The following is a 12,754-nucleotide window of genomic DNA, read 5'->3' as shown; positions in this document are numbered from 1 at the left end:
AGTCGTGGCCGTTACTGTGGCCTGCCAGGGGGTCCAGGCCTGTCGGCGAAGTTCGATCGAAGTCTGATTCTCCGTAGAAGCCCGGATGGGGATCATTTATCGAGGAGTCTCGGCCAAGGCCTGTCTACAATAGAAATCCGAAAGGAATCCGCCCTCGATGGAAGCTCGGCCAAAGGCTTACGGTGGGAATCCGGCGCGGACCGCTCGTGGTAGGAATTTGAAGTAGATCGTTTGTAGCAGAAACTCGGAGTGGGTGCTTGCAGTAGGAGCTCGAAGTCCAATCCTTGTAGGAGTTCGGGGTGAGGTCCACCTGCATTTGGAGTCGGGACGGAATCCGGCTCCCGTAGGAGTCCGGATGAAGTCTTCCGCAGTTGAGTCGGGGACGAAGTCCGGCTCCCGTAGGAGTCCGGATGAAGTCTTCCCGCAGTTGAAGTCGGGGACGAAGTCCGGCTCCCGTAGGAGTATGGATGAAGTCTACCTGCATTTGGAGTCGGGGACAGAGTCCGGCTCCGTAGGAGTCCGGATGGAGTCTACCTGCATTTGGAGTCGGGGACAGAGTCCGGCTCCCATAGGAGTCCGGATGGAGTCTACCTGCAGTTGAAGTCGGGGACGAAGTCCGGCTCCCGTAGGAGTCCGGATGGAGTCTACCCGCAGTTGAAGTCGGGGACGAAGTCCGGCTCCCGTTGAAGTCTTCCTGCAGTTGAAGTCGGGACGAAATCCGGCTCCCGTAGGAGTCCGGATGAAGTCTACCTGCATTCGGAGTCGGGACGAAGTCCGGCTCCTGTAGGAGTCCGGATGGAGTCTACCTGCATTTGGAGTCGGGGACAGAGTCCGGCTCCCGTAGGAGTCCGGAAGAAGTCTAGAGGTGGTCGATCATCATGGAAATTTAGGTGGAGTCCGTCCGTCGCGAAGAATCCGGTCGATGCTGGTGGGAGCTTATCCATCGGCAAAACTTGGGAGTGTTGCGGAGGCTCGGCCGCCAGAGAGGTTCGGAGAGACGTCGCCGAAGGTCGGAAGTCAGTAGAATCCCCGGAGGGTCACTCCTGTCACGAACTTCGGCTGGGGGGTATTTTATACCCAACAATACCCATGTTTTCAGATATCTAGAGAATAATCAATGAAGTGGATCTTCAATTTATGTGCCCTATCATATAATTTTTCACATTAGTACAATTAATGCTATGTATTTTTGTATGCAACTGATGTGCATGTTGAAGATATCCAAAACATATGATTTTCTATTTCCACCTATTTTTTAAAGGTTTAGGTCAAACTCAATAGTGTGGATCTTCAATTTGGGTGCCCCATCATTGTTTTTGAACTAGTTAAATCTTTAGTCAAAGATCTATGTTGAATCTATAGCTCATTTCATAACTACATACATCTATATTATATATATTAAAATGAAGGCATCAGCCTCCTTCTGCCACGTGTATAGTTTTTCCCATGCATCGTTTGCAATGTGTTTTTTTTTTTTTTTTTTTGCTTCGAACCTTCCACCTCCCCCCTCCCATTGGTCAAAGATGGGGAGGACGAGGGGGCCGCGGCGAAGGGGGCATGGGGATGGAGATCTCTACCGCGATCTCTAATGCCATCTCGTTGGCTATGACCCACGACCTCGCCTTCTCCACCAAACTCCTCGCCCGCCCCTCCCCAACCCTCGCCCTCTCTGCCGCTCCCCCCACCACCATCCGCTCCGACCCCTATCGCCCCCTACATGTAAGCTCAGGTGTGGTACTTCCAAGCCTTGGAAACTAATGAGGAAAGGACAAGATATGAAAAAAGCATCAGAAGCATCAACCAGCAATCGAGTCAGCTCGAGCTCTAAGAGAGCCGGCTCGGATAGCAGACAGAGATTTGTATTTTTGGCACCAGTGGATGACACAGCTGTCGAGCTGGCTTGACTATAAGTCGAGCTGGCTCGGATCCAAGTCGAGCCGGCTCGAACCCTGAGAGAGCCGGCACTAACAGGAGAACAAAAAGCAGCATTTCCTAGCATGCTACGGGAAGGCATGCCAGAGCCGGCTCGGATCCTGATAGAACCAGCTCAACGACACGAACAAAAACTTTTGGGATTCTATTTTGGTCTAGAATTGGATTTAATTCTAGGGGCTTAAGACCTTGATTTTGGAGGTCTTAAGGAGCTAATTCAAAGATTAGACTAGGGGTTTAGTCTCATGGGGGTGCAAGGCAAGACATGGGTGTATATGGGCCTGAAAATTATACCAAATTGGGCTAGCTGGGGGAGTTTTTGGTTTGGATCAAATTGACCATGTATATATACATTTTGTATATGGTTTTGATCGTACGGAATCAGAATAGAAGCCTTTTCTCCTGAATTGCTCTCTCTCCCTTTCTCATGGTTCTCCTTTCCTCTTCCTTACGCCTAGGGTTCTTCTAAGCCTGATCTGATCCGCCATCAAGATTTTTCTTCCATCCTTACTGCTGCTTTCGTGATCTACGATCAGCAAGAAAAGATCCGATCCTATCAACAATTGGTATCAGAGCACTGGAGCTAGATCTGGTGGAGGAAAGGTCTTGGACGTCTGATTTGGGCAAGGATCTATCTTGATCTTGAGTAAACTGTCCTGTTTTACCCAAAATTACATAGATTTATGAGTATTCCTTGTGTTGGAATTGAAATCTGTGTGGAATGACGTCAAGTAGCCTTAAGGCAGATTTTGGGAAGTTTAATGGAAAGAAAAATTTCACCATTTGACAGCAAAGGATGAAGGATCTATTAGTTCAGAATAGAATTTACAAGATCTTGATTAGGGATAGACCTGAAAAGATTTCTATTGAAGATTGGGAGGAATTGGAGGAAATAGCTTTTAGCACAATTAAAATGTGCCTTGCTGATGAGGTTTTACCTGAGATGAGCACAGAGACTACACCAAAAGAGCTCTGGAAGAAGCTTGAGAATAGATACATGGACAAGAACATGACAAACAAATGGTGATTGAAGAAGCAACTATATAGTTTAAGGATGCCCAAAGGAGGAGATCTGATTGTCCACATTCAAAAATTTAATCAAGTTTGCTCGGATGTCATGAGCCTTGATGTAAAGATAGATGAGGAGGATAGAGCTCTTCTGTTGTTATGTTCGTTGCCAGTTTCTTGTGATGGTCTTATCACTACTTTGGTGTATGGAAAAGAGATCCTGAATTTTGAGGAAGTGATTGGAGTTCTCAGATCAAATGAGCGCGAAAGAAGCTATGTAAAAGTAGCCCTAACTCAAAGGTGCTTCTTGTGAATAAGAGACAAGGAAACCTAAGGAGATGACTCGAGATAAGTCTAAGAGCAGATCGAAGTCTCGAGAAAATTTGAAGACCGTAAAATGCTACAAGTGTCATCAGTCTGATCATCTAAGGAGGAATTGCCCACTTCTGAAGAATGAAAAGGGGAAGGACAAGGTTAGATTGACCAGTGGGAGTGGTGCTCTATCATCTGAAGACAGTGGAGATGATATACTAGTAGTATCAGATGGAAAGTAGAGTTTGATAGCCATTGGACACTTGATTCAGCATGTTCCCACCACTACACTGCACATCATGATTGGTTTGCCTCCTATGAGAAATCAGATGGTGGTAGTATGAATCTTGGAGATGATCACCCATGTAGAGTAACTGGTGTTGGTGCTATCAGGGTGAGGATGTATGATAGAGTCATATGGACACTTACCAATGTGAAGCATGTATCGGAACTGAAGAAGAATTTAATATCCCTGGATTACTTGGAGAAGCAGAGATATACTTTCAGTTGTCAGTCGGAGAGTGGGTGTTTGAAGATCTCCAAGGATGCTTTGGTGGTGATGAAAGGGAGAAGACTGAGCAATAACCTGTATAGGATAGAAGGCTCGGTGGTTACTAATAGTGCGGAGCCTTCTGCAATAGCACAGGAGAACCAACTCGCCTACCAACTGTGGCGCTATCGTACGGGTCACATGAGTGATCAGGGGCTCACGAAATTGAGTAAGAGAGGACTGATTCTAGTACTCAAGAAGGAGAGTGATGACCTTTGTGAGTCTTGTATTTACGGCAAACAGCACAGAGTAAAGTTTGCTAGTTCCAAGCGGAGTGAAGCTGTTTTTAAGCTTGTTCACTCGGACGTATAAAGCGGAGTGAAGCTGTTGTAGCTCGGGGTGGAGATAAATACTTTATCACCTTTATAGATGACTTCTCTAGGAGAGTTTGGGTGTACCTGCTCAAGAAAAAATCAGAGATGTTTGCCTGATTTGAGGTCTAGAGAGCTGAGGTAGAGAAGGAGATAGGACAGCCAGTGAAGTGTTTAAGATCTGATAATGGAGGGGAGTACATAAGTCTGAAGTTCAGAAGGTACTATGAGGAAAATGGCATCAAGTATCATTACACATTGAGGATGACCTCTCAGCAGAACGGTGTCACAGAGAGGATAAATCGGACACTGACTGAGAAGGCCAAGAGCTTGAGGCTGCAAGCATCACTGCCCAAATCTTTTTGGGAGAATGCTCTAACATTTGCTTGATTTCTTGTTAACAGGTCTCCCCATAGATCACTCAATGAAAGACTTCCAGAGGCAATCTGAAGTGGAAAGGAGGTGGAGCTTGGCCATCTAAAGATGTTTGACTATCCGACTTATGCTTTGGTGAAGGAAGTCGAATGGAGCAAGTTGGATCCGAAGTCATAGAAAATGATCTTCATCAGGTATCTTGCAGATGTGAAGGGTTACTTGCTGTGGGACCACATTCTCAGAAGTATGTCATCAGCAGGAATATGATTTTTGATGAAAAGAGCATCTTGAGGAAGTCGAAAAGTACGGATGGAGCAGAAAAGACAGCTCAGGACAGCAGTGAACAGCACTCGCAGGTGATTTGCCTTCAACTTCAAGCTCGAAATGTGTTCAGTTTGAGGTGGAGTTGGGAAGGCATGGTCATACACTTATGGAGGATCGACGAGGAGAGGATGTTGTCCGGAAGGAAGTGCAAAGGCAGCCACAGACAACAGACTTGCAGGATATAGCTAAGAGAATAGCACTGCACAAGCCGAAGCACAATGTTCATAAATCGATCAAGTATGGCATTGATGAGACGATTTTCTATGCTCTCACCACTCTTAATAATGATCCAGAGATCTTTGAGGAGGCCATGAAGAGTCCGGATCGACAGTCATGGATGCAGGCCATGATAAAGGAGATAGAGTCTCTCAAGAAGAACCAGACATGACAGTTGGTGGATTTACCAAAGGATGCTCGACCCATTGGCTCCAAGTGAGTTTATACCAAAAAAGAGGCACTTTCAGAATAAGGTAGAGTGAGGTACAAGGCTAGGCTAGTAGCCAAAGGGTACTCACAGAGAGGAGTTGATTATACAAAGGTAATCTCTCCGATCGTCAGGCATACATCTATCAGAGTGCTGTTGAACATTGTAGCAGCACAGAATCTGAACTTGAAGTAGATGGATGTGAAGACGGCATTCCTTCATGGTCATTTAGAGGAGAGCATTTATATGGAGCAACTAAAGGGGTTTAGAGAACCTAAATCAGATGGAATGGTTTGTTTGCTGAAGAAATCACTATACGGATTGAAGCAATCTCCTAGACAGTGGTACAAGCGATTTGATACTTATGTGAGGAGCAATGGCCTTTCCAGATGTGATTATGACCCATGTGTGTATGTTAGATCTCTGGATGATGGATCTAGGATATATTTACTTTTATATATAGATGATATGTTGATTGCACGCAAGAGTAAAGAAATTGTGTAGGAGTTGAAAGAAGCTGTCTCGAAAATTTGAGATGGATTTGGGGTCTGCACGAAAGATCCTAGTTATGGAGATCAACAGAGATAGATCCAAGAGGCTGTTACACTTATCTCAGAGAGGCTACATAAGGAAGATCTTGGAGAGATATAGGATGAAGGATGCAAAACCTACAGAACTGCCACTTGTCGGGCCTTCAGACTCTCGAAAAATATATCACCAAAGACTGAGACGGAGGCTCAGGAGATGGAGAGAGTACCTTATGCCTCTGGTGTGGAGAACGTTATGTACTTTATGATGTGTTGTAGGCCCGATATAGCTCATGCAATAAGTCAGGTGAGCAGATTTATTGCGCAGCCTGACAAGAAGCACTGGAAAGCACTGAAAGATATTTTCAGATACTTGGTTGGTATAGTTGGAGTTAGTATTTGCTATGCTCAGCAAGGAGGTGCCGATGGATACTCCAACATGTCCAACGAGGCTCAGGGGATTATAGAAAGGTTTGTAGATACAGATTTTGATGGAGATGTGGACATTCGGCGCTCAATGATAGATTTTGTGTTCAGCCTGTATGGAGGTCCAATCTCATGAAGATCTTGCTTGCAACTCATAACGGCCTTGTCTACTACAGAAGCGGAGTACACTAGCATCACAGAGGTAGCGAAGTCCTATGGTTAAAGAGCTTGGCTTTGGAGATAGGCTTCCCACAGAAGACCGTCAGAGTGCATTCTGACAGCCAGAGTACTTTGTTGGTTGCACAGAACTCCGTTTATCATGCAAGAACGAAGCACATTGACATCAGGTACCATGAAATCAGAGAGCTTGTGAAAGATGAAGTGGTGCTAGTGAAGGTTCACACCAAGGAGAATCCAGCTGAAATACTTACGAAGGTACTTCCACAGGACAGCTTTCGCTATTGTGTGACATTGATGGGACTGGTGGATAGGATTGAGTTCACAGAGGTTTGAGAGCACCAGGATGGAGATTGTGAGCTCAGATGTGGTGCTTCCAAACTTTGAGAACCGATGAGGAAAGGATAAGGTGTGAAGAAAGCATCAGGAGCATCAACCAGCAGTCGAGTCGACTCGAGCTCTGAGAGAGCCGACTCGAATAGCAGACAGAGAGTTGTATTTTTGGCACCAGTGAATGACACAGCTGTCGAGCTGGCTCAACTATAGATCGAGCTAGCTCGGATCCAGGTCGAGCCGGCTCAAACCCTGAGAGAGCCAACTCTAATAGGAGAACAGAAAGTAGCATTTCCTGGCATGCTGCGGGAAGGCGTGCCAGAGCCGGCTCAAATCCTGACAGAGCCGGCTCGACAGCACAGATAGAAGACTTTTGGGATTCTGTTTTGGTCTAGAATTGGGTTCAATTCTAGGGACTTAAGACTTTGATTTTGAAGGTCTTAAAAAGCTAATCCAAGGATTAGACTAGGGGTTTAGTCTAATGGGTATGCAAGGCAAGAAATGGGTGTACATGAGCTTGAAAATTGTACCAAACTGGATTAGCTGAAGGAGTTTTTGATTTGGGTCAAATTGACCATGTATATATATATTTTGCGTATGGTTTTGATGGTATGGAATCAAAATAGAAGCCTTTTCTCCCTGAATTGCTCTTCCTCACGTTTCTCCTCTCCTCTTCCTTACGCCTAGGGTTCTTCTAAGCCTGATCTGATCCGCCATCAAGGATTTTCTTCCATCCTTGCTACTGCTTCCGTGATCTACGATCAGCAAGGGAAGATCCGATCCTGTCAACATTGTGCCCTCGCCACACCCGCTATTGCTCCCTCACCGACGGTGATGGTGGCGAAGAGGATGCCATCTCCGATGATAAGGATGGCAACAACGGCCCCTTCGGTGGCGGAGGGGGCGACGATAAGGGTTGGAATTTTGGCAGTGGGAATAACTGGTCAGGGTTGGATTGGGAAGGATCAAAGTCTCCCTCCTTTTCTTCGTCAAATCTAGCATTTGATTTCATCTATGAGATCGTGTGCCGGATCGCCCTCTCCAACTTACACCCACTTTGCTTGGAAGAAGTTGGGGCAGCTTCTGACGAAGAGAGGAAAGGTGATTTCTTTTCGATTGATGCCGTCCATGTGCTAATTTGGAATCGAGAATCAAAGGTGGCAATTTGATTGCTCTCCTTCCCCCACCCCTCTCTTTGTTGATGTAAATTCCAGTATATTTTCTTATAAACTTTCTTTTTTATTCATTTAAGTCCAGCAATTACTTACAAATATCTCTGCATAACAATTTATTGGAGAGTGATAAACATTTAATTTAAGTTATTTAAAGTAGAAAATTATATTTAATTTATTTTATTTATTAAGAATTTGATGTTTCTTTTTATGTTTTACAGGAAAGATGATCGCCGATACAAAGAGTTCAATTCATAGATCAAAAAGACTCAAGTTTGAAGAAATTTGGACTTAAAATAAAATTAAAATAAAAGAAGAATACATATGATATTATAGAAAATGAAGATACTATGCAAGGAATCCAAAAGGATATAGATGTCATTGTGAAGAAACAAAAGTTTCTTTTTGAAATATACAAAAAATGTTTCACGTGAATAATGCTCTGGGCGCGCGAATGACCACGTGAGCGCGTGGGCGCGCGCATGAACGCGCGGACGCGAGGCGGATGCGGACGCGGGACGGACGCGGATGCGGGGCGGACGCGGGCAAGCACGGATCGTGGCAGCAGCGCAGGACGCGGAACGCGGACGACGTGCAGGCGGGCGCAAACGCGGGTTCGGCATTTGGACGCGTGGTTTTTAGTATTTTTTTTAGTCCCATATCAGAAAATCATATAAAACTCCTTCCTCCTAATACCTATAAAAAAACTTTTGTACTCCTATTGGAGGGAGAGCCCAGAAATTCTTCTAGAGCTTTGCATAGAGGAATAGAAAGAGACTACTTCATGAGCAGCTAGGCTAGCAGTCTCGGAAGTGGAGAAGAAATTTTGTAACGACACAGAGATGGTTTATTGTTCTAAACTTTCCTGTATTTCTTTATATGCAATAAAGATTATGCTTTTTATTTAAATCGTCATGAGTTCTTTATTTGCTCTCCTTTATATGCTTTTATTTATGCTTTCCTATTAGATTAATATTAGGAACAACTTTTACTTTCCGGAGACGCACCGTGATCTACGGGTACGGGACGTGCCGAGGAAAGAAGAGTTGTTTACCTAGTACTTTCCGGAGACGCGCCGTGATCTACGGGTACGGAGCGTGCGAGGAAAGACAGGTATTTTTCCTAAGATTAATCACATGCATTTAATTAAAAAAAAAGAGATACAACTCTGCTAGTGCAAAGTAATTCAAAACTTCCGAGCTCTTTATTTTCTAATTACCTCAATTTTAAGATAATTTATTTTCTAAATCAAAAACAACATTTTTTTTCTTTTATCTTGCAATCTCAACTTAGCCAAGATCCCTGAGGATACGATCTCGACTCATCCTACCTACGTAGTGAGTAGAGTTATTTTTGGTGCTATCAACGACTACGCATCAAATTTTGGCGCCGTTGCCGGAGATCTTAGCACGGTTGAATTGAAAAAAAAAATTAAAAAAAAAATGCTTTTCAGTTTTTATTTCTCGCTTTAATTTTTTTTTTTCAGTGCTTTCTAGCTAGATAATCTTATTTGCATAATCACATAATTACCTTGCATAACTAATTTACTACTTTTTAATCTTAGGAATTTTTCTGCTTAGAATAATTTGCTACTTTTTATAGCCTAGTGATTTATTGCTTTTTAGACTTAATCACTTAAACTTATTTTCTTGCAAAAAAATAAAAAATAAGAAGCCACTGACATTTCATAACACTTAACTAAAATAGCGTAACCCCAAATATAAAAATTTCTAACTTGATTGGACATCTTTTTTTTTTTTTTTTTTGCATCTCATCTCCATAATTAATCTTAAGGGCAATAACCCATTAACCAGATAAGGTGGGGATTTGATCATCCTTCCTTGGCCCAAAAATTATATCCTTCATTTTGCATTAAACCAAGCCTTAATTTTAAAATCAACTAGACGTCAGCCCTAGAAATTTCAAGCTCAATAGGACAAGAAAGCTTTAGAGTTGAACCGAGTGCGGATTGGTTAATTGCTTGGTGTCTAAGGCAAGTGGTTAAAGAAAGTGGTTTTTAATTGATTCCGTTGACTGACCTGGCCAACTCAGTTGGTGTCTAAGGAAAGCAACGAGCAGGGAACCTCCCACATCTTACGCTTACCTGGCCGAGTCAGTTAGTCAGTCTTGAGCTTGGAGTGCTCAAAGGCGGTCTTGAAAGTTAGGAGCTGTCTAGATCTAAGTTAACCTTAGGATAGAGAGTCTATGCTTGTTTAAGTTGATTGCAATTAACATCTAAACATTAACTAATTTCTTCCTTTTCATAGATTTAAGATTCTTAGGTTCTTCTCTTTAGATTTTCTTCATTCTTTTCTCACTTTATTATAAAAATATATATTATAAAAAGAAAAATTTTCTGTGTTTGCTCTACAGTATAATTGTAAGGTGTATGCTTGGTCGTAGATCGTTACGACCAGAAATCCAACCTTTTGATCTAGAAATAGAAAGAACCTTTAGAGCCAACAGACGTAGAAATATGGACCGAAATCAGGAGAATGATCCACCCAAGCAATTGAAGGAGTACTTTACTCCTTCCACATATACCTACTCTCCTTGTATTCAAGTGCCCCCTGTGGAGGCCACTCAATATGAAATTAAGTCCAGTATAATCCAAATGTTACCTTCATTTTATGGACTTAGTAATGAGGATCCTTATAAACATCTTGAAGAATTTCTTGAGATATGCTCAACTGTCAAAATTCACAACTTCTCCGATGATGCTCTTAGGTTAAAATTATTCCCTTTTTCACTTAAGGACAAAGCCAAATACTGGCTACATACTTTGGATTCCATGACTATATCAACCTGGGACCAGCTGCAAGGAGAGTTTCTCAAGAAATATTTTTCCATAAGAAAAACTAATCAAATAAGGAAAGCCATAACTAGTTTTTCCCAATTAGATGGAGAAATGTTTCATGAAACATGGAGAGATTAAAGGACCTTATTAGAAAATGTCCCCACCATGCTGTACCCAAGTGGCAGTTAATCCAATTTTTTATGATGGGCTCTCTGAAAGACATCGACAAATGGTCGATGCATCATGCGGTGGGAATTCATGCTGAAAAGTGAGGACGAGGCATGGCAACTGTTTGAAATTTTAAGTGAAAATTCATTACATCATATGTCTGCCTCTATTAGAGATAAACCATGTTAAACCCAAAAAGAGGTAGAATATATGAAGTAGAAATGCCATAGATATCCATCAAAAGGTAGATGAACTGTCCCAAAAATTAGATCTCTTCTAAATACTGGACAATCCCCGATTTCACCTAACCCAATCCAAAAGTTTGTGCATTGTATGCAAATCCGAACCATTTTGTTAGTGAATGCCCAGCCGCACCTCAATTTCCTGAGTTTGTGCACGAGCAGGTTCAGCAAGCTCAAGTTCAACAAGCTCGCAGACCAGAAACGATCCATATTCAACACTTAAACCCCGGCTGGAGAAACCATCCAAATTTTTCCTGGAGACCACAACCAGTGGTTGGTCCTGCCACAACTCGACCTCAATATCAAGACCCAACATATAGGCATGGACCATACCATCAATTTCAAAATGTTCCTCAACCGTCTACTACTGGTCATAGCTCAGCTTTTGAGAAAAAATCTGAAAGCACTAGAACGATTAGAAGTTAACACTCAGACCCTTAACTCCCACACACAATCCATTGCTAAGCTAGAGACCCAAATAGGTCAACTAACGACTGCATTCAGTGAAGGGAAGAAGGAAAATTACCTAGCCAACCGAGAGCAACCCAAGAGGGCAATTTGTGATTGAAGTTCTAATACCCAGAAGCTTTTTCTGAACATGCCAAATCAATCATGACTCTGAGAAGTGGGAAGGTCATTGAACACACTAGTAAAATCAATGAGACCGACCCTAAATCTCTAACCGAATCCAAATCACCCAAGAACAAGGAGGACCTGAAAATAGAGAAGGAACCAACTGCACCGGAATCATCTTATTTGCCTAAAGCCCATTTCCGGATGCCCTGAAAGCCCCTATTCCTGCAGATAAGAAGGGAGGAAAACTTGATGAGATGTTGAATTGTTTAAGCAAGTCCAAATTAATCTTCCCCTTCTAGAGTAATCAAACAGGTCCCTGCTTATGCCAAATTTTTGAAAGATTTGTGCACCCAAAAACGTAAATCTAGATCACAAATCCAAAGAAAGTACGTCTCACTGAACAGGCTAGTTCTGTCTTCCAGCATGCCACTCCTCCAAAGCTTAAGGACCCAGGAGCCCCCATCATTTCCTGTGTTATAGGAGATTATCACATTGAAAAAGCTCTTCTGGATTTAGAGGCAAGTGTAAATCTTTTACCTAGTTCGGTATATGAACTTTTTGGATTCGGAGAACTGAAACCCACATCAGTCACACTGCAGTTAGCCGACAGATCAATTAAGGAACCACGTGGAATGCTTGAGGATGTCTTGGTCAAGGTAGATGAGTTTTACTTTCCAGTTGATTTTCTGGTTCTCGACATGGAACTAAGTGGCAACCCCAGACAAATTCCCATTATCTTAGGACAACCCTTCCTAGCTACGGCAAATGCATGCATTAATTGTAGGACAGGAGTCATGGACGTATCGTTTGGGAATAAGAAACTGAGACTGAATGTGTTTGGTGCTTCCCAAGGACCATTAATGGATAGTTGCTTCGAAGTAGATACACTAGAAGACATTATAGAAGATGCAACACCCACAATTCTAGCACCAGACCCCTTAGATACTTGCTTGGCTCACTTTGGAGTGTGTGACTTTGAGAATATATGAAAGAAGTTAACATCTTGTTGGATACACCACACGATAAAACCACTCCTCCATGGACAATCAAGTATGAGCCATTGCCCACATTAGCCAGTACACCAATAGTCCCATCTTTAG

General features: G+C 42.9%; 1 non-coding gene and 1 pseudogene across 1 annotated transcript; one reads left to right on the top strand and one right to left on the bottom strand.

Annotated features, from left to right (window-relative positions):
• The first annotated feature begins 1,491 nt into the window (after positions 1–1,491).
• Positions 1,492–8,406, top strand: LOC114913307 (uncharacterized; annotated as a pseudogene).
• Positions 8,407–10,734: 2,328 nt separating this feature from the next.
• On the bottom strand, positions 10,735–10,839 carry LOC140851376 (small nucleolar RNA R71). The gene has a single exon (XR_012134129.1). It is a non-coding gene; the product is annotated as a small nucleolar RNA R71 (small nucleolar RNA).
• Between the last annotated feature and the right edge of the window lie 1,915 nt (positions 10,840–12,754).

Source organism: Elaeis guineensis, chromosome 8, assembly GCF_000442705.2.
Source record: "Elaeis guineensis isolate ETL-2024a chromosome 8, EG11, whole genome shotgun sequence".
In the NCBI taxonomy this organism is placed as follows: Eukaryota; Viridiplantae; Streptophyta; class Magnoliopsida; order Arecales; family Arecaceae; genus Elaeis; species Elaeis guineensis.
Note: the sequence above shows the minus strand (reverse complement) of the source record. Positions and strands in the feature narration are given on the sequence as shown.